This window comes from Manacus vitellinus, unplaced genomic scaffold (assembly GCF_001715985.3).
Source record: "Manacus vitellinus isolate BGI_N305 unplaced genomic scaffold, ASM171598v3 scaffold_5_pilon, whole genome shotgun sequence".
In the NCBI taxonomy this organism is placed as follows: Eukaryota; Metazoa; Chordata; class Aves; order Passeriformes; family Pipridae; genus Manacus; species Manacus vitellinus.
Genome location: NW_021940682.1, coordinates 26,999,784 through 27,012,989, shown reverse-complemented (window position 1 = coordinate 27,012,989; position 13,206 = coordinate 26,999,784). Strand labels below are relative to the sequence as shown.

Below are 13,206 nucleotides of genomic sequence, written 5' to 3'. Positions count from 1 at the left end.
CACTGTTGTTTGTTTCTTAAATCTGTCCTCAGCAGAGTAAACAATATCACCTGGTCCCACGCTTCAATTATAACGTTTCTTATGTAAATCTCAAAATCTCCATTCATGTATGGGAAGAAGCTTTGGGAATCAGTGGGAGACCTTGCTGTTAACTGCTTTGCCCGCTGTCTACAGGTCTCTTGAGATGCAGCGCTGCCAGCAGAGGGAGCCACTACCTTGCCTCCACGTACCTCTCGTAGCCTTATGGAAGTGTATTTCACTCAGCAAGGGGCCATCACCTAGTGCAGCATCTCCTCTCAGCTCCCACCTGTGGCTAACCAGTTTGGGATGGTCAAGTTCAAGGAGAGAAAAGGGATAATTAAAAAATTCCAAGGCCATCTGCCACTTGTTCATTTTAATCACAACTTTTCAGTATGCAGCAGGTGGCCAAGGTCTATGCATGCCCATTCTTCAAGACCAAAGTAAACAATTTAGATTGTCCCTGAACTTTTCCTGCTCACAGTTGTCAGCATCTCATGGGCTGTGCTTCTTGTCCCAGGGGATTTTCATCAGTGAACTTTCATCATTCAAGAAATTACTTCCAGTGTCCTGCACATGCAGGTGAGGCTTATGGTGTGAGTGGCACAGCACATGCACAGGCTGTGGCAGAGCCAGAGTGGTGCAATTTTGCATGCATGCTGGTGAGCTTGTGGGAACAGGTAGGGAAACATCTTGTGCAGACAGCTGCTGCTACCTCAGCATCTTGCATTCAAATAGACAGAAATTCTCCTCTTATAATCATTGTGGGGATGTGAGAAGCCATATATGTAAGCGGTTGTAGTGTAGCAATGGAATCTATGAGTTGATGGTCATGGCACTATTACCACATCTTGTCCCTCTAGGCTGTTGCATTCAGGGAGGGGAGGGGACCATGCATTGTGCTTTTTTTGAATGCCTGGGCTGCATTACCCTGACACAGCACAAGTAATAAATTTGGGCTGTGACTAAAACAGCAGAGAAGGCAGGGAATGGGCGGGCTGTTCCTGATGTAGGCAGTTGCTCTTTGGAAGTTTTCTCCCCCAGCTCACAACCTCAGGAGAATCTTTAAAAGGTACCGCAGTCCTTGCAGTCAAGACAGTTGATGTACATTGCTTTCTGGAAGTTCGGAGATCAATGCCATTATTTCATTGGAACCACATGCATCCTCTCCCTTCCCTCACTTTGAGAGTGGAGAGAAATATAAAAGAGTAGATGCTAACCTGAGCCAGATCAGAAATGCTGGTAGGGTGTAACAGAAAGGCATGCTTTGAATCTTGAACAGGGAGGAGCAGGAGAAATGGGAATCCTGGGTCATGTTCTCACACAGTTTTTTTGTGGGAGGCAATGAGGACCACTAATAACTTTGAAAGGGACCTGGCTTTTCAGAGTGCTCCTGAGTCAACAAGACAGAAAAAAGGAACAGAATTTCAAATAACTGCAGGTTTGTTGTGGGGTTTCCAAAGAAAAATTTCTTATAGCTCTTCATGAAAGATATAGTATTCCATGCTGTTCTAATTTACTATGATTTGTGTTTTCTTGCCTTTAGAAAAATATTCCTTTTTTTTGTCTTTTTTGTTTTTTCTTTTTTTTAAACTTTATTGGGCACTTATCATTCTTATACCTGCTAGCAATTGTACTGTCTATTTTTTTATTGTACTGTCTACTCTTTTATATGGGTCCGAATCATGGGTCATCTACCGCCACCACCTGCGACTCTTAGAACACTTCCATCAATGCTGCCTCCATACAATCCTAAATATCCACTGGTCAGACTATGTGACCAATACATCTGTCCTAGAACAAGCAGCAGTCACATGTATTGAGGCCATGCTGCTGAGAACACAGCTGCGTTGGGCAGGACACGTCTCCAGGATGAAGGACCACCACCTCCCTAAGATCTTGCTTTATGGTGAACTTGCCACTGGCTGCCACAAAAGAGGAGCCCCGAAGAGAAGATACAAGAACTCCCTGAAACAACATCTCAGTCTTGGCCATATTGATCATCATCACAGGTCTGCTCTGGCCTCCAATCAGGAGGTCTGGAGACACACTATCTTCAACGCTGCTGCTTCTTTTGAGAACACACTCAGGATCACTCTAGAGGAGAAAAAACAATGCAGAAAGAACCATGTCTTGTCGATACCATCTAAGGAGTCCTTCTGCTGTGCCTTTTGCAACCGGACTTGTCTATCTTGCTTTGGTCTTTTTAGCCACCAGCATGCTTGTAGCAAGCATGGGTAGAGTCCTTCCCAAATCTTCATTTGCGAAGCCTAGCCATGAATGAACCTGCCAGCAGATGGGATGCTTTCAATGCCCCGAGACAACCATCATTTAACACTGTTCCCAGGAAAGACTTTCAGCACATGTTGAAGAATAGAGCCACTTCACCAGGACCTTACTGCACCCTTTATGAATTTCCTGCCTGATAGCAGGAAGAAATCAAAATACTGATCACATTTGAATTCTTAAATTAATTAAAAAAAGGAAAAAGGGAGGTTTATCAATAGGGGCTGCAACAAAAGCTAGGGCAGGTAAAGCAGAGAAAGAAGTTCAGCAGAAACAGAGGAAGAGTGTCAGCAAACAGACCAATCATGGTTTAGTAGTACAAGATAGGAGGGTACATATGTATTTGAATCCTTATATAGGAAGTGAATTATGTCAGGGAGTTACATAAGTTCTTGAAGTTTCCTGAGCCTTCTGATGGTATGGGCATGTATTAAATCAATCCTTGGCTAACCACAGGATGATGTGGTTCAGATTACAGAATCACACAGAATCACAGAATCTGCTAGGTTGGTAAAGACCTCTGAAATCACCAACTCCAACCTGTAACCTAACACCACCTTGTCAACTAGACCATGGCACCAAGTGCCACATCCAATCTTTTCTTAAACACCTCCAGGGACAGTGACTCCAGCACCTCCTGGGGCAGCCCACTCCAATACCCAATCACCCTTTCTGTGAAGAACTTCTTGCTAATGTCCAACCTAAACCTCCCCTGGTGCCGCTTAAGAGTGTGTCCTCTTGTCCTATTGCCAATTACTTGAAGAAAAGACCAATACCCACTTGGCTACGACCTCTTTTCAGGAAGTTGTAGAGAGTAATAAGGTCTCCACTGAGCCTTCTCTTCTCCAGGCTAAATAGCCACAGTACCCTCAGCTGCTCCTCACAGGACTTGTGCTCCAGTCCCTTCACCAGCCTTGTTGCTCTTCTTTGGACATGCTCCAGCACCTCAGTGTCCTTCCTAAACTGAGAGGCCCAGAACTGGACACAGTACTCAAGGTGTGGCCTCACCAGCGCTGAGTACAGGGGAAGAATCACTGCCTTGGTCCTGCTGGCCACACTGTTCCTGATCCAGGCCAGGATGCCATTGGCCTTCTTGGCCACCTGGGCACACTGCTGGCTCACATTCAGCTTCCTGTCAATCAGAACCCCCAGGTCCCTTTCTGCCTGGTTGCTCTCCAGCCACTCTGTCCCCAACCTGTAGTGCTGTATGGGTTTGTTGTGGCCAAAGTGCAGGACCCAGCACTTGGCCTTGTTGAACCTCAGCCCTTTGGAATCAGACTATCTCTCCAGTCTGTCCAGGTCCCTCTGAAGAGCTCTCCTACCCTCCAGCAGACCAACATTCCCCCCCAACTTGGTGTCATCTGCAAATCTCCTAATGGTAGATTTGATCCCCTCAACGAAATCATCAGTAAAGATATTAAGCAGAAGTGTGCCCAACACTGATCCAGGGGACATCACGAGTGACTGGCCGCCAACTGGATGTGGCACCGTTCACCACCACTCTCTGGGCCTGGCCCTCCAGCCAGTTCTTAACTGAGTGTGCCTGTCCAAGCTGTGGGCTGCCAGCCTTTCCAGGAGTATGTTATGGGAAAGAGTGTCAAAGTCTTTGCTGAAGTCCAGGTAGACTACATCCACAGCCTTCCCCTCATCCACCAGGCAGGTCACCTGATCATAAAAGGAGATCCGGTTGGTCAGACAGGACCTGCCCTTCCTAAATCTACACTGGTTGGGCCTGATCCCCCATCCGTGATGTGGGTGCCATGTGGTGGCACTCAAGATGATCTTTTCCATAACCTTGCCAGGCATCGAGGTCAGGCTGACGGGTCTGTAGTTCCTTGGATCCTCCTTCTGGCCCTTCTTATGGGTGTCACATTGGCCAACTTCCAGTCAGCTGGTACATCCTCGGTGAGCTTGGATTGATGATAAATGATGGAAAGCGGCTTGGTGAGCTCTTCCGCCAGCTCCCTCATCCGACTAGGATGGATCCCATCCAGTCCCATAGACTTGTGAGCATCTAAGTGGCTCTGCAGGGGGTCTATTTAGCAACCTGTCTCTATCTACCAGCTCAGAAGGCCAGTTGTCCTGAGGACAAGCCACTTTATTGTTGAAAACTGAGGCAAAGAAGGTGTTAAGTACCTCAGCCTTTTCCTCATCTTTGGGGATTATCCTTCCCCCACCCCCAATCCAATTAAGAATGAATGTTTTCCTTGCCCTTCCTTTTGCTATAAAAGTATTTTTAAAAACACTTTTTATTATCCTTTACAGAAGTGGTCAGATTAAGTTCTAATTGAGCTTTCACCTTTCTAATTTCCTCTCTGCATGACCTAACAACATCCTTAAACACTTGAGTTGCCTGCCCCTTTTTACTTCTTTTTTTTCCCTGAGTTTCTGCAAAAGCTCCCTGTCCGTCCAGGCCAGTCGTCTTCCCTGCCAGTTCATCTTTCGGCACATAAGGACAGCTTGCTCCTATGCCTTCAGGATTTCTTTCTTGAAGTATGTCAATCCTTCCTAGACCCCTTTGTTTTTAAGGGCTGTTTCCCGAGGTACTCTCTGAATCAGCATCCGGAATCAATGAAGTCTCCCCCCTTGGAAGTCCAGGATAGAGGTTTTGTTGATGGTCCTTCTTGTTTCACTGAGTATTGAAAACTCTATCATTTCATGGTCACTTTACCACAGATGGCCTCCAACCACCATATCTCCCACCAGCCCTTCTCTGTTTGTAAACAGCAGGTCTGGTAGAGCCTCACCTCTGGTACACTTGTTCACCAGCTGCGACAAGAAGCTACTCTCCATGCACTCCAAGAACCTCCTCACTGGAGGGAGGAGGACTGCCTCTTGTCCACTGTGTTGAGTTCCCAGCAGACATCTGGCAGGCTAAAGTCTCCCAAGGACTGGTGATCTTGAAACATCTGCCAGCTGTTTATAGAATAACTCATCCACCTCATCATTCTGGTTGGGTGGTCTATACCAGACTCCCACTGGGATGTTGACCTTCCCCCTGATTTTTACCCAAAGGCACTCAAACTTATCATCACTAACCTCAAGTTCTATAGAGTCAAGAGACTCCCTAAGATACACAGCCACCCCTCCACCTCTTCTACCTTGCCTGTCTCTTTTGAAGAGCATGTAGCTATCCATTAAAGCATTCCAGTCATGGGAGTCATCCCACCACGTTTCTCTGATAGCAACTATGTCATAGCTTTCCTGCTGTACGATGGCTTCCAGCTCCTCTTGTTTGTTACCCATAATGTGTGCATTGGTGTACATGCACTTCAGCTGGGCTACTGATTTCACCCCTAACTCTGACTTACCACCCCTAGGCTCATCTCTGGAGAGCCTGGTTTCACCCCCTTGCCCCTTCAATGAGATTTAAGAGTAAGCTTCCAATTTCATTATAGCTGAAAGAAATTTAGTTTGCACACACCAAAAGCACATAGAGGACCAAGCCAACACATGCAGACAGAAACAACTGAAGGATTAACACTGAAACATAAAATAAAAATATTATTGCTATGATCAGTTAGTCTGATTGCTGATGTGGTGATACTCTCCCTGAGAGATTTGAGTCATATTTTTAAATTTCCAGTGGGGGAAGAGGGACATTTCTGATTTCCTTATATGTAATCTGAATTTTAACCAAAATTTGGTGATTAAAACCTGCCAAAACCCTACCAAATTTTACTCTGGTTTCATAATATAATCAACTGAAATGTTTCATACAATGAAATTAGAAGGAATCACTGTAACTACCTACACTTGTCCCACTAATCACAGACCATAAACCTATGTTAAGCTAACGTATATTTTATATAGAAAGGATTTCAATAATAAAACACTGAAAATGATCTCTCTAGTACTAAATTAACTGGAATTAGTCATTCTTTCTGTGAAAACTGTGTGCCTTTTTCAGTTGTATTTGTAGGGGAGACAGAGCCACATTCAGTGCTGCAGTTCTTAAAGGCTCAGAATAAGGCTATTGACAGGCCCACTTCTAATACACTTTAGAACTACCATGCCACACACACACTTTTATGGCTGATCTGTGAATTTGCAGAACTTTTGAAAAAACTCAAATACATTTCCCTATATATGCATGAATCAAATTTCATATACACGGGTCAGATGCACCCTGGACTTACTGGTATGTGAACAGTTCAGGAATAGCAGATCCATGCATACGTGGCAGGTATTTGTCTCAAGTACATGGTTCTTACTAAATCATGAAGATATCAATTCTACTGAGAATGGAACTGAACAGGATAAATAATGGACCATCATTAAGCTTCCCTTTTTATCTTCCATTCTTACTGCTCCAAAAACTGGTTAGGCTCATACAACTTGATTTTTTAAACCATAACTTCTGTATAGATCAAACAGTCATAAACTGACATCTGGATATTCCATGTTTTCTAATTGTGTTTATCAGCCAATGGTTTGAGATCCTGCTCCCCTGTCATATGATTGACTGCATATAATCATATGCCCAAAACCAGCCCCAAAATATTAAAGTTCAGGATGAAGTTTCTTAGCCCTCTACTCTTCTGAATTGGTTTTATACAGTGTAATAGGCTGTTAGTTCCTCATCCAACTCCATGTGCACACTGAAAATCAGATGCCTAATCAAGTCTGTGTACAATTTTAATCTCTCCACTTGGTCTGCACATGCCAGCTTCTATGTTCATATATTTGTTATCCAAAGTAGTATTCCTTTCACTAATCAATACATTCCTAACAACCACTACAAGGCAATTATACAGTTATATTTCTTTGATGAGTCCTATCAGTAAAAAAAAGAATTCAGAGCTGACAGTAACAGAAAAGGAAGGATGAACAAAGACAACGAACAACGTACATGAAGTTTTAGAATCCCTTCTCTGAAGTTTACAACAGAAACCTTGAATTGCATTGCCACAATTCTAAAGTGCAAAGTAATTTTCATAAATTTCAGGTGATGTGACAAAATGTAAGCAGAAATAGAGTGCATAATGTTTGCCTTAAATTTCAGAAATGTACTGTGAGCACTGAACATGCTCACCTGCAGTAAGCAAACTCATCTTATTTTGCAGATGGTCCAGCACTAGGCAAGGGGTTGACACAGATGACTTCCAAAAGTCCCTTCCACACTGAATAATTCTGTGTGACTGGTGAGAGATTTAAGTTCAAAGAATTCACTCATTTACCACAGAGATTCTGAAATTTAATATACACTTAAATAAAGCTGAAGAAAACTTTGAAATAAAGCAAACAAAGAATCTGCCACATTGTGGCTCATCAAATTGTGGCTCAAAGTAAAGACATTTAAAATTAAAAAATAAACCTCAGTTATATTTGACGTTATATGGGTACATTTTCAGATATCATTTTTTAAACTAGATGTCCTAATCTCTGACATAAAAAACCAATCTCCCCCAGAAAAAAAAAAACACAAACAAAACCATAAAACTCACACACAAAAAACCCCACCCCACAAAAAAAACCCCAAACAAACAAAATCACAAAAACACAAAACCAAAACAGCCCCAAAGAAACCACAAACCAGAGAATCGGAGAAATCTGTAAACATAACCATATGAGGATGGGAAACGAACACATACTCTTCAGACATCCAAATTTAACCAAAAGTCTGTGCTTATTTTTGGAAATGTATGCAATTACTCTTTGAAAGAAAATATACACAAAAATAGATGAAAATATTATACTGGGTTATAAGATGCCCCATCTCGGAGCATTTTAAATTTAAAAGTTTGAAAAGTCTTGTAACTCAGCTTTTATGTCTCATTTATATTGTCTTTACCTACCATTCAAATTACTTAAACCAAAGAAAGGTTTGAAGACATATTTTAATGCTTTATGTTTTTGCACTTAGGCAGTGAGCTACAGTAAAGTAAATAATGAAAAAATATTTTTAGAATAAAAATTGAAAAGCTGCTGAAGCCTAACTTGGCAAGAGAACACAGTATGACTTTAGTTAAATGGTATATGCTCCTTCTAGAATCTAAAAGGAAGAAACAGTAAATGAAAATAAATGTTTTTCCCCAAAATTCCAACATTTAAGTTGTTCCTATTCAAGGTATATGTTATCAAGTCAATGTTTCCTATATACATACAGGCATGAGGTGCTTGGTATATTTAGGACTATATATATTAATGACTATGCCATTAGAGGATAAATAAAAACATGAATACATCATATTCTCATTGAGAGGGGTGTGGGGGGTAAGCTTTCTTAACATCTCACATTCATTCTCTCAAAAAATAATTAATCAATCAGTCAAACAAATCAACCACCAAACAAATCCAAGAACCATGAAACATAGAGTTTGGTTCTTTTCAAAAGAAAGATACATGATGTTGAATTGAGTAAACTCACATCTGTACACAGACATCATGAGGCAGCTGTGCAGAGACTGAGTAAATTCCCACTGAAGTATTTTTTAAGGATTCCTTTACCAAGACTCCAGCCACATGAAAGAAGGAGGAAAAGATGAAAGAGGAGTATTTCAGGAATCCAACTTGGTTTCCTAACTTGATACCTCAAATCCTACTTGATTACACCAGTGGTGCCCAACCATGCACCTGGCAAGCCACACAGCTCTTTGTGCCTCCAGAGGAGAGCTGCAGGCTTTTTCCCCCAGAAAACTGCAGAAAAGGAGTTGTGGGAGGAAGTGGAGGGGGAACAGATAATTAAGACTTTAATTGACAATCCTAGTTCTCAGGAGTAAGTGAGGAATAGTCCAGACAACTACAGTAACAGCAACCCACTACTGAGTGGACAGCCACTTCACTCTGTCAGGATATCACAAAACAGTTCGGGTTGAAAGGGACCTCTGGAGATCATCTAATCCAACCTGAAGATGTGTTGAATGGAACACAGGTATCCAAGAACGAGCCTCAAGGAAGCTGGAATTTCTTTCACTGGTTGTTAGGAACTGCATGTGGTGGATTAAACACCTCTGTCTCATATTTTCAAGACCATGTAAGTCCATGATAACTGAATAAACTCTCATGTACATTATTCGGTGCAATACTTCCCATGCAGCCAGGGCTGCAAAGAGAGAAAAGGCTTAACAGGGTGACATGCTTCAGCTTAGTAGCTGAACGTGCACTATGTACCTCTTTATTCAAAGGAATAAAAGGGAAGTTTTGTGTTCCTTGACAGAAAAAGGTTGACTTGCACGGTAGTAATAAAACTTAACTAAATCTATGCTTGACTGATCTTAGTCAACAAAAATAAGACACTTAAAATATGTTTCTTTTTCTTTAAATAGAAAAAAGAAAGCTCTATTGATACTGAACTTAGTACTTCTGCAGAACAAAATTTATCACTTTACCCCATATTCTGAATGTAAGTGAAGCAGTCCCTCAATGAAATATGCATTAAGTCACCATCATTTTACTGTTAACAAACACTGTTTCTTAGATTCATCATAAGCCAGAGAACAGACATTATAATTCCCTTGCTCAGGGTGCACACAGTGCCCAAAACTTGCAAGGACCACAACATATAGTGAACTTGTGTAGCACCTTACAACTATCCCAAACCCTCAGAGAGGTTCTGGAGGGGGAGTAAGATACTGACAAATTCCTACTTCCCCTAAAATGCCTGTAGCACATACATGCCCCATAGAAATAGACTTTTAGGCAATGTAGTAACTTTAGAACTCTTTTAATTTGAAACAAAACCTAATAATAGTTTTGGACTCGAGTCCTTAGGTATCACAGCCACACACAATGACAGCCTACAAAGCAGTACACTGAAATTCTCCAAACACATTGCCTTCCTTGTCCATTGTGTATCTATTACACCATCTACTACAAATTCTATTACAGATTGATTGGTTCCTAGTTCAGTGTTTTTTCCAACCATTTGCATGGAGCCTAATCCAAAAAATGCTTAAATTCATGAAATTCCATCATGGACTTCAATGGTTTGGATCAGTACAGATGGTTGGAAAAGTGACTAACATAGACAAACCATCAACCTCCTGACATTTTACTAACTCCAAAGAGAGGCATAAAAATCCCAAATGGATGTTGTGCGACACCAGGGAGCATGCTGGATGTTATATGATCATTGCCTACAACATTACCAAAAATCATGAACTGGTTTCCCCTCTAAACACACATCATTTATCTGACAAAAAGCAGTGACTATTTAAAGTGATCTGTTCTACAAAAGGGGGAATGAGTGTGGTTCACTGTTATAGCATTAAGATTTTTCAGGCTGTATGCAAAAATGTCACAGCAAATATATAGCCTTAGCTGCATTACGTCTCCATCAAGAGTGAACTCAGTATTAGCTCAGTTAGGAATTCTGCAGCTCAGCTTAAACATCCAGACAAGTGAATGGACAAAAATTCCAACAAACAGCACAGGATATGGCCACCCTTGGCTGAGAGTTATATAAAGCTCCTTTTCAGGAGCTACTCCACTACCAACTAAATTGATAGTAATTTTCTTATATTAACTTTCCCCTGATTATACTGATAATCATATATGGACCAGGTATCAAAGTGTGTCCTCCACACTGACTTTCTCTAAAACACCTTGAAATTTTTGTGGAACAAAACCTATAGAGTTACAGAGGTGGAAAATGAAAAAGTTGTCATCTTTCTTCTCACTGGACCCCACCCTATCTTCTGTTATCTAGATTTTCCAAGAGTCTTGGAATTATTTATCTTTTTTTTAGTGAATGTTGTAACAAACACCTCTGCAATCTCATTTAGTCCGGGAATAATTTACCAACTGGACTTCTTTCACTTGGGAAGCTCTAGGAGTAAGACAAAAAGATACTTGGCTTGGGCCTGACAAAGGCTCTTGATAAGCATTCATTTTGCTCACCTTGAAGGCCACCACCTTAGATGTGAATCTAATTTTAGTCCCTCACCTTTCTATCCATAGCGGACTTTAAGAGCTTGTTTTCTGTTTCCTCTGATGTTTGATTTGTATATCATGGTTGAGGACTCATTTCAAGTTACTTGTAATTTTGCTGCAGGAAAAAGAATTAGAAATCTAACTACCATACATTCTAGCCTGTTCACAGTGACATCAGCTTGAAAACTCATTTCATTGGACCATTCTGAATATTTTGCATTTACAAGCTATTTTTTTCCAAATCATTAAATAAATATAGTGGTTGATAAAACCAGATCTTACTGCAATTATGTCTCTTCAGATGTCCTCAGCAGGATCGCTCTTAGGCAACAGAGTGTAATTCCATAAGGAAAATCCTTCCTATTGTCTGAGTTGCATTACATGCATATTCCTCCTCCTAGTTAACTCCTTACCTGCCAGTCTCCACTAAACTATGATATCACCTTTAACAGAAACATCCCGCACTCCTTCCACACAGGAGGAGTGGTCAACACAGTACCTTAGAAGGACTCATGCCAACTATTCGTTCTTTATGTCATCTCTCTGATCCCCTATCTCCCTTAACCACAACACAAAAAAAAAAGAAGTTGGCTTCATGTTTTTTAGTCTGGAATTCCACAACTCCCAACTCCCATTACAGAAATGCATTTAAATACCACACAAGTACTACAGCAAGAGGCAGACAGCAAGATTTTGCATTTGCATCTCATCTCCCGGAGGGTGTAGGGGCTAGGGAGGGAATGTATAACTCAGAAATAGAAGGTTCAGTACCTAGTGTCTTTTATTTCGGCGTCTGCTGTTTCACTTGATCAATAACAACCGCAGTCTCCACCGGCTTCGAGCGGGGACTCACACAGCCGAGCACTCCTGGACCATCTTCCCAGCAATGGTGACACAGGCGTTGCTCCGAGGAACCCCAAGCGCCCGCACCCGTCCTCCGTCAAGACTGGCTGCTTGGCATCTCAACATTTTCTTCGGTCACTTCGTCAGCAGCGAAGAGGAGAAGCATCCATGGGAAAAATGGCATATTACAAATTTTGCTTTGGGAAGCAGAGCTTGGCTCAGACCATTGTCGGGAGCAGGAGAGGGGGGAGCGGCTCTTAAAGCTCCAGCAGCCCCTTTCGAGCAACAGCATCTTTGCAGCTGGAGGCAAGCGATCACAGGGGGGAGGGGCCAGGGTGAAAGCATCTTCCTTTTATTTCTTATCTTTTGTTAAACTTAACTAAGCGGTATCAGGCTTCTTCTGTTCTTCGATACCTCCCAGGCTAATTATGTCTCTCCGCGTGACTGAAGTCCACACGCACGCACGATTGCCTGCATGATCAAAAAGCAAACTCGGTTTTCTGCTTTACAGAAATAAATCCTCTGCCCACGGCTCATCGCTGGCGGGCTGGCACATCGCTGCCTGGCTGCCACCATTCAGAGCCCGCTCCCAGAGGTACGGAGCAGGAGCCGTGGCAGTGGGATCCGGGAGAGCCCTGGCGGGTCTCCCATGGCAGGCGCGCCGCCCCAGCCTGCGCGTCCCGGGCGGCTCCGCTCCTGGGGCAGAGCCCGCGCAGCCAAGCACCGCTGCCAGCCCCGCCAGGAGACGGGAATGCCGTCCCCCGCCGCTGCAATGATCACTCGGGGTGACTGTATCGAAAGGGGCATGAGAGCTCTACACTACTGTATTCTGTAATTTAAAGAGCTCAGGCGAATACCACTACATCTCATCTAATCGTATAGTGTCATAAAACGTATCATCTCCTGTAATCCGACCATGACAAAGCATGGCTAAAACCTGAATCATAATCCGAATAGTCCAGGCGTGTAATTAAGATCACGGATTGGGAAACACCAGTCGCGGGCAAGCGCCCTGTGTCCGGGTCCGGGCCCCGGGAGTGCGGCAGGGCCGGGGGGCGGGAGGGCGGCAGCGGGCGAGGCAGAGGCAGGAGGGAGCGGCTACGGGCGCTGCTGAGCTCGGCGTGCTCCTCGGCGCGGGGACTTCCCCTGGAAGCCGCTGCAGTGGTTTTCACCAGTCCTTAAATA

The 13,206-nt window shown here is 43.0% G+C and overlaps 1 protein-coding gene across 10 annotated transcripts in view; it reads right to left on the bottom strand.

The window, feature by feature from the left end:
* PPFIA2 (PTPRF interacting protein alpha 2) overlaps positions 1–12,285 on the bottom strand; it is a 330,580-nt gene extending 318,295 nt beyond the window's left edge. For all 10 annotated transcript variants that reach the window (XM_018080360.2, XM_018080361.2, XM_018080364.2 and 7 more), the window contains exon 1: positions 11,950–12,285. The gene's annotated coding sequence lies outside the window, so the exon portion shown is untranslated. The remainder of the gene's footprint in view (positions 1–11,949) is intronic.
* Positions 12,286–13,206: the final 921 nt, after the last annotated feature.